Here is a 10,312-nt window from a genome sequence, read left to right on the forward strand (position 1 = left end):
CATGTTTCCATAGAGCAGGAACAGAGGCCTGTTCTATAGATGCATTGAGTATCTCTATAATGGGCATCAGGGTGGAATCCTCCAGTTGGCTGATGATGCTGATTGGAATAGGATCGCGAGGAGATCCTGATTTAATGGATTTAAGCAGTTTCCTCAGTTTATCCGATGTAATGGGAGGCCAGTCTTCAAGGTGACAATTGCCTTTAGAGATTTGAGAAGTGTCTTCTTGATTAGAAGAGGTGGTGCTATTTTTATCGATATTAGAGACAATCTTCTCAATCTTTTCAGTAAAGAAGGACGCCAAGTCCTGGCATTGCTGAGTACTAAGAGGGAGAGCATCCGCTCTTGTATTTTCTCCAGCCAATTCCTTCACCGTGTTAAAAAGAGTCTGGGATTTATTAATAGCTGTGTTTATGGTCGTAGTGACATAGCATGTCACTACGTCTGTAGATATATCTACAGACCTCCGGAACATCGATGGGGAGTGTCTTTGCCCCGAGCCTGGCAAACCTCTATGTTCATCTTTTTGAACAGAACTATGTACTCAACCATGGCAACTCTTTTTTTGAAAAGGTGTTGCTATGGAAACGGTACATAGATGACATTCTTATGGTTTGGCGAGGTACTCCACTGGAAGTAGGGAAGTTTCATGAGTGGCTCAACCAACAAAATCAGTTTCTCAACTTCACTGTAGAAATGAGCAAGGAAGAACTACCATTCCTTGACATTCTGATTTATCCTAAAGATGGCAAACTCGAATGTGAGCTATATAAGAAGCCCATGTCAAGGAACTCCCTCCTAGTCTATAGTAGTCATCATCCACGATCCCTACGCAACAACCTTCCAGTGGGCCAATTTCTACGCATTCGGAGAAATTGTTCTTCTAAACCGATGTTTGACAAACATGCTGAAGTACTGGCTACTCAATTGAAGAAACGACAATACCCAAGACATTTGGTCAAAAGAGCCTGGAAACGTGCTTCCAACAATAACCGGGAGGCTTTGCTAGAACCAAAAACTGATAGAGCACCATTGGATAGACTCACTTTTGTGAGTACATTTAGCGTGCTCTCTATTCACATTCAAAAAATTGTGCGACGACATTGGGGGATTCTAAACATCACACATACCTCCATTCCCCACCCTCTATTCTCATTTAAGAGGGCACCATCCATTAGGGACAGTCTGGTACATACGAGACCCAAAACAATGTCACCAGCTACTTCTAACACCTTATGGGACTTACCAGCAATACAGGGCCATTTTCCTTGTGGCTCCTGTAGTGCCTGCCCCCAGACTTACAAAACCAACAGTGTAGACATAGGCACTGACAGACCATGGGCTCTAAGAAGACATACAAACTGTAACACTGAGCAAGTCATCTACATGATAACCTGTCCATGCTCATTACGTTACATTGGTCACACCACTCGTAAAGTCAAACTGAGAATAAGTGAACATAAAAGCACTATTCGTTGTCAAAAACAATCAACTCGTTTGACCTCACATTTTTTGACTCTTAAACACAAAGCTGATGAATTGAGATGGGTGATTTTGGAACATCCCTTCATCCCATCACATATCAGCGATGTGTCGAAATTCCTCTTTATTAAAGAGCAAAAATGGATTTACAGAGTTAAAAGTGATGTACAGGGATTGAATGATGATATTCCATGGTCGTCCCTATAGAGTCAGCATAGATTTGACGCAGAAATAGCACAATGAATCAAACATCACTAATTACAACACACATTGGAATTTGCCAACACTCAACAAGGACTGCCTCCTCATTTGGAGTATACTCTTACTTGGCACACATCGCCAGTAAAACGTTTAGTCCAATGCAGTAATCCAACTATGTAATTATTGGTTTTCCTTCCTTTTCTGTAATTTATACATAGAGGACATTGGCGAGTCTGACTTGTTATATTGCCTTGTATACTGCACGGTGTTTATAATTAGACGCTATGTGAAGCACTCATACATGACTGATTGAAGCAGTACACCAAGCGCATATACGTCTCCAATACGCACTGTTTTTTCGGTTAAACTTAGGAGACTGCGCATATAGACGTACCGCATTGCGCATGTGCATAAGCGAGTTCACTGTCATGCACGCCGGTGAACAGCAGAATGCTCATCAGCGCATGCGCATTTGCCCTATAGCCACCACTTCCAATGCACATGCCTGGGCAATTCAGTGGCTTTGCCTTCACGCAGGTGTGTTGCGAATCAGCTAGGTCCCCGCCCTTACCAATTTACCAATTATTCAATCAGTATGGGTATAAATTACCCGCGGCTGCTCGACGTCGGTACCTTCACTTCCTCTCGGATGCAAAGAGAGGGGTACCGACGGAGAGGTAGGTCGCTTGGTTTGTGGCTCCCATCTTTAGCGGATCTTTCTTATTAAAACTCAACCAAGTCTGATATTTCAGACTCTAAACAGATTGCTCGTTTTTATGGCCATCCCACCCATTGTCAGGTTTTTGATAAAGTCACATGTGGTTCGCCCCTTTCTTTAACAAATTAGGTTTTTATATTGTGCAAAACTAAACTTTTGAAATTAAATGGGCATGATGTTTCTCATTTTTTTCGATTTGCACAATAGAGCGGTGCCTCAGTTTTCCCGAGCGGATGCCGGGTGAGGTGAGGTCTACTACCCACATAAAGCTGGGTAAGTACCATATTTTCACACTTACTAAGTTTCTTGCCCATATTTCAGTTAATGGATCAGTACATATACCTTCAGCTCAGCAATTTCTGTGAGGTATAAGATAGAGATAATATTGCTCTATGTGTGTTAAAGTTATTTGTTTGGCAGATTTTTGATTAAAAAATGTTCTTTTTTGCATGTGGTCCTTCACTATGTTCTTTTTCAGGTAAGGATCACTACATCCAACACCACTGGACACATTGGGGCTCCAAGGTCCGGGTAGGATGTTTATATTCTTGTAAATATATGAAATCACTTTCACACCTATGTTCTGTGCAGTAGTATTTCTTCATTATTGAATTGGTCCTGAAGAAAGCCGGATAATACTTCCTCCTGGCTGAAACATGTCGACCGTCTTGCATAGCCACACTAGGTAGTCATATTGTCAGACTACTAGGTGTTGTCTTTTATGGTTGATACCAGAGCAATATTCATTAAACATATTTTTTGTTCCGGTAATCAATTTTAAATTGCACTCACCCTTCACACTCTGCACCTCATCAGCAACCAACTGAGAATAAGATTTTGGATGGAGATAACAAATTGGTATCCCCAACTATACCGTCAAATGATGGTCAGGACGTTGTTTGGATCCACAGTCCATCTCATATGAGGACACTCCGCCATTTGGGTGGTCTGATGAGAATTTCTCAACCATTTTCTGCGCTCATTGGTTAGCTATTTTTTTCTCATTCTTTTTCTCATCTTCTGCCTACCAGTTTCTTTTGGACACACTACTAAAACTTCTCCATTACCCAGATATTCCGCTTTGTAATATACACCTTACACTGTCACCTGCAAAACTCCGCGACATTCACCTTTGATATCGACGAGGACCCGCTCAGCTCGTGTGGCCCTACCTCTGTGCACCGCTAGTCACCGTCCCGTGGCAGTGTGCCTGTGCTGGCTCCAGTGCATCCAGGGCCACTAACTCTGTGCAGCTCAAGTAATGGACCCTTGCTGTTTGAACTTCTGATCACTGTTGTAGTAGTTGCCAGCACCAACCAGCCGCTGAGGGGTGGCTTACACTCACCCCACACCCATCCTGCACAGGAGTTACGGGACAGGTGACACTGGCAATAAAAGGGGCCCGGCGCACATGCCTGTAGCCAGTCCCAGAAACTATCTAAATGTATCTGTGTGGTCAGTATATAAGCATGAGGGCCCCAGGCCCTGCCATATTACATTGTGCTGTGTACAGCGGACGCAAACATGTCACCTCAAGCAGTGGGGTAGACCTGGGCCATGTAGCTGTGTCGTACCCCCCTGTGAGCGTAAATGGAGTGGACTTGCATACGATAGTCCAGCGTAGGGGTGTGGTTAATCAACTCATGGCTCTGGGCATGGTTAAGTTTAGGCCGTAACAAGGAAGTAACTAATGTGTGTGCCTCTGTTGTAGTGTCATTATTTACAACAAGGGGTGGTGATGGACAGAGTCTCTGAATTAAGCAGAGTACTCTCACCCAGTCAAGAGATCAGGGCTAGATCCAACACCGTTTTTTAGCTCATTGCACCATCCCAGTTTCAGAACCTGGCTGTATGCAAATTAGTCTGTCCCTGGCCCAGTGCATCATGGGAACAGGGCAGACCAGACTACAACAGCCAATTCTTACACTGGGAAGGAAACAAGCTTCCGGGGACCGGTTTCTGCCATTTCAGGCGTCTTCGGCCCGGCTTGCTTGAATCCTGATGGTGCAATGAGCAAGGGACTCACATCTGAGTATACCCTTCCACGCTTAGGGTGGACAAAATTATTTACAACAAGGGGTGGTGATGGACAGAGTCTCTGAATTAAGCAGAGTACTCTCACCCAGTCAAGAGATCAGGGAATGTGCCATATTACATTGTGCTGTGTACAGCGGACGCAAACATGTCACCTCAAGCAGTGGGGTAGACCTGGGCCATGTAGCTGTGTCGTACCCCCCTGTGAGCGTAAATGGAGTGGACTTGCATACGATAGTCCAGCGTAGGGGTGTGATTAATCAACTCATGGCTCTGGGCATGGTTAAGTTTAGGCCGTAACAAGGAAGTAACTAATGTGTGTGCCTCTGTTGTAGTGTCGGCACCACCCATCCCGCAATGGACAATGTTGCTATGTAGCATGCCCCCGGAGTGCGGGCTCGGCCGAAGGGGTAAATGAGGGATCATACATACATACCAACGAATATGACTCTTTATTTTGCATGCAAATAGTCCGCATGCCATTACTACGCGTTTTTTCTTAGCATTAACCGTTACTACGCAAGTTTTTATGTATGCGAGCTAAAAACTTGCCTAGTAAAAAAAAAACAACACTACATACAAATAATCTACACCAAACATCCAAAAGTTAAAAACTCTACCAAAACCCACAAAAAGTACACCTCCCTACACTACTACAACACCACTACACTACCCTAAACCCTATATCACAACCCCCTGCACAACACTTCCCCTAGCCCCAGTCCTATCCCTACTCCCAAACACTACCTAGCACGACCACCCAACACTACCCTTAACCTGAAAATACTACCCTTCACTACACAAACTCCACAACACTACCCTAAAACCTAAAACACTACCCCCAGCATGACCCTGCCCGTAGCCCAGTCCTGTCCCTACTCCCAAACACTACCCTGCACGACCCCCGACACTAACTTAAACCCTAAAATACTAACCCAGCACGACCCTGCCCTTAACCCCAGTCCTGTTCCTACTCCCTGACACTACCCTAAACCCTAAAACACTACCCTACACTACACTAACACCAGAACACTACCCTAAACCCTAAAACACTACCCCCAGCACAACACTTCTCCTAGCCCCTGGCCTGTCCCTTCCCCCAAACACTACCCTGCACAATACCCTGACACTACCCTAAACTCTAAAACAGTACCCTACACTACACTAACATCAGCACACTACCCTAAACCCTAAAACACTACTCCCTGCACAACCCTGCCCCTACCCCAGTCCTGTTCCTTCTCCCAAACACTACCCATGCACGACCCCGACACTACAATACACTACACAAACACAAGTACACTACCCTGCACGACCCCACCACTACTCTACACTACACCACCACAAGTACACAACCTTGCACGGCCCTACGCAGCCCCTACACGACCCTACACAGCCTCTCTTACCGCTCTCTCCTCGTGGTTCCTCTCTTCACCACCATGCTTGGTTCCAATCTTCTCCCCCTTCCTGCTTCCTCCGTTGTGGGCAGGCAGAATAAGGAGTCCCGGGGGCAGGCACATGCCCCCTCACCGACTTGCGAACGCAGCAGACCCTCTACCTGAAAATGGATGCCCCCTCACCGATTACGCATGCGCTGTAACAATGCATGCAATGTAACAACTTGCTTACTAAAGGCTATGCGTTGTTGCATAGCATGCAGTCTAACGCTGGCGCAGTAATGGTACGCGAACTAATGTACGCGTAATAATGGGTGCTAACGCATGCCAAGTTTTGTGTGTGTCGCTATTACCGCAACATAAGCAAAAGGTCTACCCTGAACCACATGGCGAGTTCAGCCAGCCATGAACTCTACATCTGTGTCCGCCCTATCCTTACCATAGGCCTACATACACGTGGCCACCCACCTTCAGCGCACAATACCACAGTGTCGTTGTCAGACTTGTGGACATGTGCAGACAGGCATGGCAATGGTGTGTTGTAGGAGTGCAAGTGATGCAACTGCACTACGCACAATGGTAAATAGGCCCGAGGGGATGGAGGAGCAGCAATGAGGCTACGTAATACACATTGATGCCGCACATTTGCTACAAGCAGTACCTGTCAAACAGGAATCACAAAGTCACACATATCACACAGCAATGTACCAGTGAACCTGCCAACACATCATGCAGAACGAACTATTGACTCATGTCTCTCTGCACTGTTACAGGTGATCAAGGATATGCACTCTGCACTTGGATGATGACACCCCTTCGAGCCCTGAACACACTGACCCAGTGGCAGTACAATGAGGCCCACAAACGCACCATGGGCATCGTGGAACGCACATTTGGTGTGTTGAAGTCACGTTGCTGGTGCCTGGACATCACAGGTGGTAGGCTCCCATACAGCCCAGACATCGTGTGCAAGATGATTGTTGCATGCTGTGTGTTTCACAACATATGTGTACGCACCAATGTCCCATGGATACAAGTGCCAGACGTACCGGACGATGATGAGGAAGATGAGGCAGGTGGACCACACCCCACTGCAGCCGCAGTAGGAATGGCCCGTAGGAACACCCTCATTGGCAATTTCTTCACATGAGCACTTCACATTGTGACAGTCCTTAGCAATCATGGGACATAAATGCATTCCAAGACACATTCCCTGAGTGCATGTCACTCAACTGTAAAGCACATCACTCAGACAAGTGTAAGTGTAAGTGCAACATGTAGTGCTAACAATTTCATAATTTGATGATAGATGGTGGGTGTGTCACCCCTGTACGGAGAGGCTGTTTAGGGTGTCACGTATTCGAAATGCCAGTTTCGGCGTTTCACAAGAGTCCCAAATCATTACATATAGGCTGTCATTTGTGACCTACAAGTCACAACAGGGCTTCCTATGGGGTCAATATGTACCACCATGACTCAGGGATGCTCCCTGTGACTCAAGTCCCACAACATAAGCAACATATACGTAAGGGAGAGTCACTGCCCCTGCATTTGTCCATGCTTTCACACTTGATTTATCATGGACATAGCACGTCTGTGTGCAGGAGGTGTTGATTGTCCCTCTGCAATGTGAAGGAGAGATGCGGTTTCGCAGTGTGTTCCATGTATGTTTCCGCATTGGTGCAGTTTACATGCAGACTGCATGTCAATGTACATTGTGACTGTTTGTTTGATGTGGGGCAATGGACATTTGTTCTACATCACGGATGTGGGGTTGTACTTGTACATTGTCATCTCACCGTTTTTTTTCACTGCTTTTCTGGTGCATTTTCCCGCATGACGCATGGGAATTGCAGGCCTGACGCTGTTTATCTCTGATTTGTGTTTCGCGGTTTGGGACATCGCCACATTTTTTGCATTTGTGTTTCGCATTTTTGCAGCATCGCGTTGATTTTAATGCGGTCATTTGACACATTATCATGAGACTATTGCATGGTACCGCTGTGTTGAGAATACAACGTTAACACAGCGTTATTTTCCCGTGATGGAATGCGATGTGAAGAGTTGCGTTAAGCTAATTTTGCAATAATTATTACACGTTCTTGAGAATATCCCCCATGGTGTATTAATGATATTTGCTCACTCAAGCTGGATTGGTATACCATAGGGGGAGCGTTTAAGTTACTTGGACTTTATGTACCTTATCCAACACCCATATTTTAGGTGGTAGCATTTAGTATGGTTTTCATTCATCAGAAGTAGCTCCCACTACACAAAAGGTTGGATGGAGAACGCTGGTCTATAGACTCCAAAGTACAAAGTTATTTTGTGGTCACAAAGCCAGTGAGTCACAAAAATATTACTAAGTGCACATTAGAGGGGACATTAAATATGGCTTTCCCACTTGTCTCCAAGTTGCAATGGTATATACGAATAACTTGTAACTTCATTGATGAGTAAGACAGCTTCAAATCTTGTTGTGCATCCTCGGGAATGAGCAGACAGTGGTCCAGAGTACAAAGGCATGCTCTCCCAATCTTTTTCCTTCAGTATGAACATATCTTTTTAAAAGCAGGCTGTGTCCCTGTAAAAGGGACATGGTGTTACCTTTAAAAAAAATTCGAAGGAATGCTAAATGCAGGGAGGCTGGCCTGCTGTCCCTTGCAATCTTCCATTACCAAAGGCTCAAAAAATACCTCTGGAGGGTTCTTGACCTTCTGCAAATGTTCATTTTAAGATGTGCCTGATTAGTACATTAGTTGCATTGCAAAATGCTTGGGAGTTTACAAAACAATCAGTGAGTAATTTGCAAATTCTGGATTGTAGACTACATTTTGTACATTTTACACCTTATTTTCAGATGTTCTTTCAAAGCTCAAATAAATATAGCACTACTGCCTGGAAAGTGAGCTAAACACGCTGCCTACCCTGGTCTCAGCTTGAACTTTTTCTGGACCAAAATTCTGATCATTAACAGATAGAAACTACGGACTATTCACAAAAGCAATTATGAAACTTGGAAGTAGTACTTCAAGAGTACTGTTCCACGTACAGTTAAATGTCTTTGTGAACATGTCAAAACAGCCACCTCCCTATTCGTAAAAGTGCAAAGGGGGCACACGCTTTTCTATTTTTACTGATCGTACATGACTTTTCCCTGAATATTTCCATTATATTCCCATTTTAGACGTTTTAAGTCAAACTCACGGAGTCACATACGCGTATGTAAAAGGGTATTACACGAGCATTATTTCCCTTCAGACGCTTAACAGGAATTGAATGGTGGTTCCAGAAATGTTTAAAATGATGAAGAAGATCAATTCAATTTATCCTGTAAACGGTTCAATGGGCAGTTCCTCCATTCTGTAACCTTTCAGACATGTTCTAGACAATCTGATATAGAGGTGGCATACTTTCATATTCCTGTACCTTAGTATAGCTTGTACAGTCCAAAATTTTATGCAAAAACGAATCAGTTTTAAGCAGCAAAAGGTTGAAAAAAGATTATCATGGCATTTTTGTAAACAGTATTTGTTATTCGTATTGTTTTTATGCCCTTTAGTAAAGTTCAATTTAAGTTTGCCAGCACAAAGATATGTAAATGAAATATAGTTTTATTCCAAAAAAGCAGGAACTTTGTAATTAGCTAGCTATATGCGGTTAAGCGACTAAAGACTGATTGTGCCAAACACAGAACATGTCTTAGATAGCCCATTATTAATACAGCAGGCGTCACATTACATAAGGAATTAAGGCGGTCTACAGCACGTTCACATCAATTCTAAGCATACAAAACATGATGAAGATGTATTACTTACTTTTTTATGGAAGGCCGGGGACAAAGCACTGAGCTGGATTTTTAATTATGCATCCTCATACGCAGTTTCCCCTTTCTTTGTATTACTGTTGGTAAATGATTAATATGTTCACTGTCACTTATCTACTGATTGCTAACTGGGAGCGATCAATAGGGCCCATGCTCAGTTTTCCTCAGAGTTTTGTACGAATATTTAGACTTGTTTTATTCAGAAAGAGGATTACGTTTAGTCCCAGACAAACACGATACATGTGTGTGTGAACTGAAATAATTCAATGTATTTTGCACTCTACCTATATGGAAAATATGATGCTGGCACATTAATGAAATTCGGGAGCATAAAACTAAGGCCCTCTTTGGACTTTGTAAAAACTCTCTGGTAAATACACCCTCCTCACCTCCCGGATGTAGCAATACCGGGGTTATTTTGGAGGGAAGGAATAACGCGCATTATGGGAAGGGGGAATAACATGTTGGACTTATTGTGCCAGTTTCAAAATGTTTCTTCCTGGTATTGTAAACTGGAGGCTTAGCCTGCTTGAAACGAGCAGAAATCCCTTGGTAGACTGCAATTTATCAGCAATACTTCCGATGAACTCATAAATGCAAGAGGCCTTGTTACTCCCATTACCTAGCCCAACGGAAATAATAGGTGAATCGTAA

At 44.0% G+C, this 10,312-nt stretch overlaps 1 long non-coding RNA gene across 1 annotated transcript in view; it reads right to left on the reverse strand.

Moving 5' to 3' along the window:
- LOC144761903 (uncharacterized) overlaps positions 1–9,729 on the reverse strand; it is a 134,147-nt gene extending 124,418 nt beyond the window's left edge. Inside the window, exon 1 of the long non-coding RNA XR_013595940.1 lies at positions 9,651–9,729. This is a non-coding gene — a long non-coding RNA (uncharacterized LOC144761903). The remainder of the gene's footprint in view (positions 1–9,650) is intronic.
- Between the last annotated feature and the right edge of the window lie 583 nt (positions 9,730–10,312).

Source organism: Lissotriton helveticus, chromosome 6 (assembly GCF_964261635.1).
Source record: "Lissotriton helveticus chromosome 6, aLisHel1.1, whole genome shotgun sequence".
Lineage (NCBI taxonomy): Eukaryota > Metazoa > Chordata > Amphibia > Caudata > Salamandridae > Lissotriton > Lissotriton helveticus.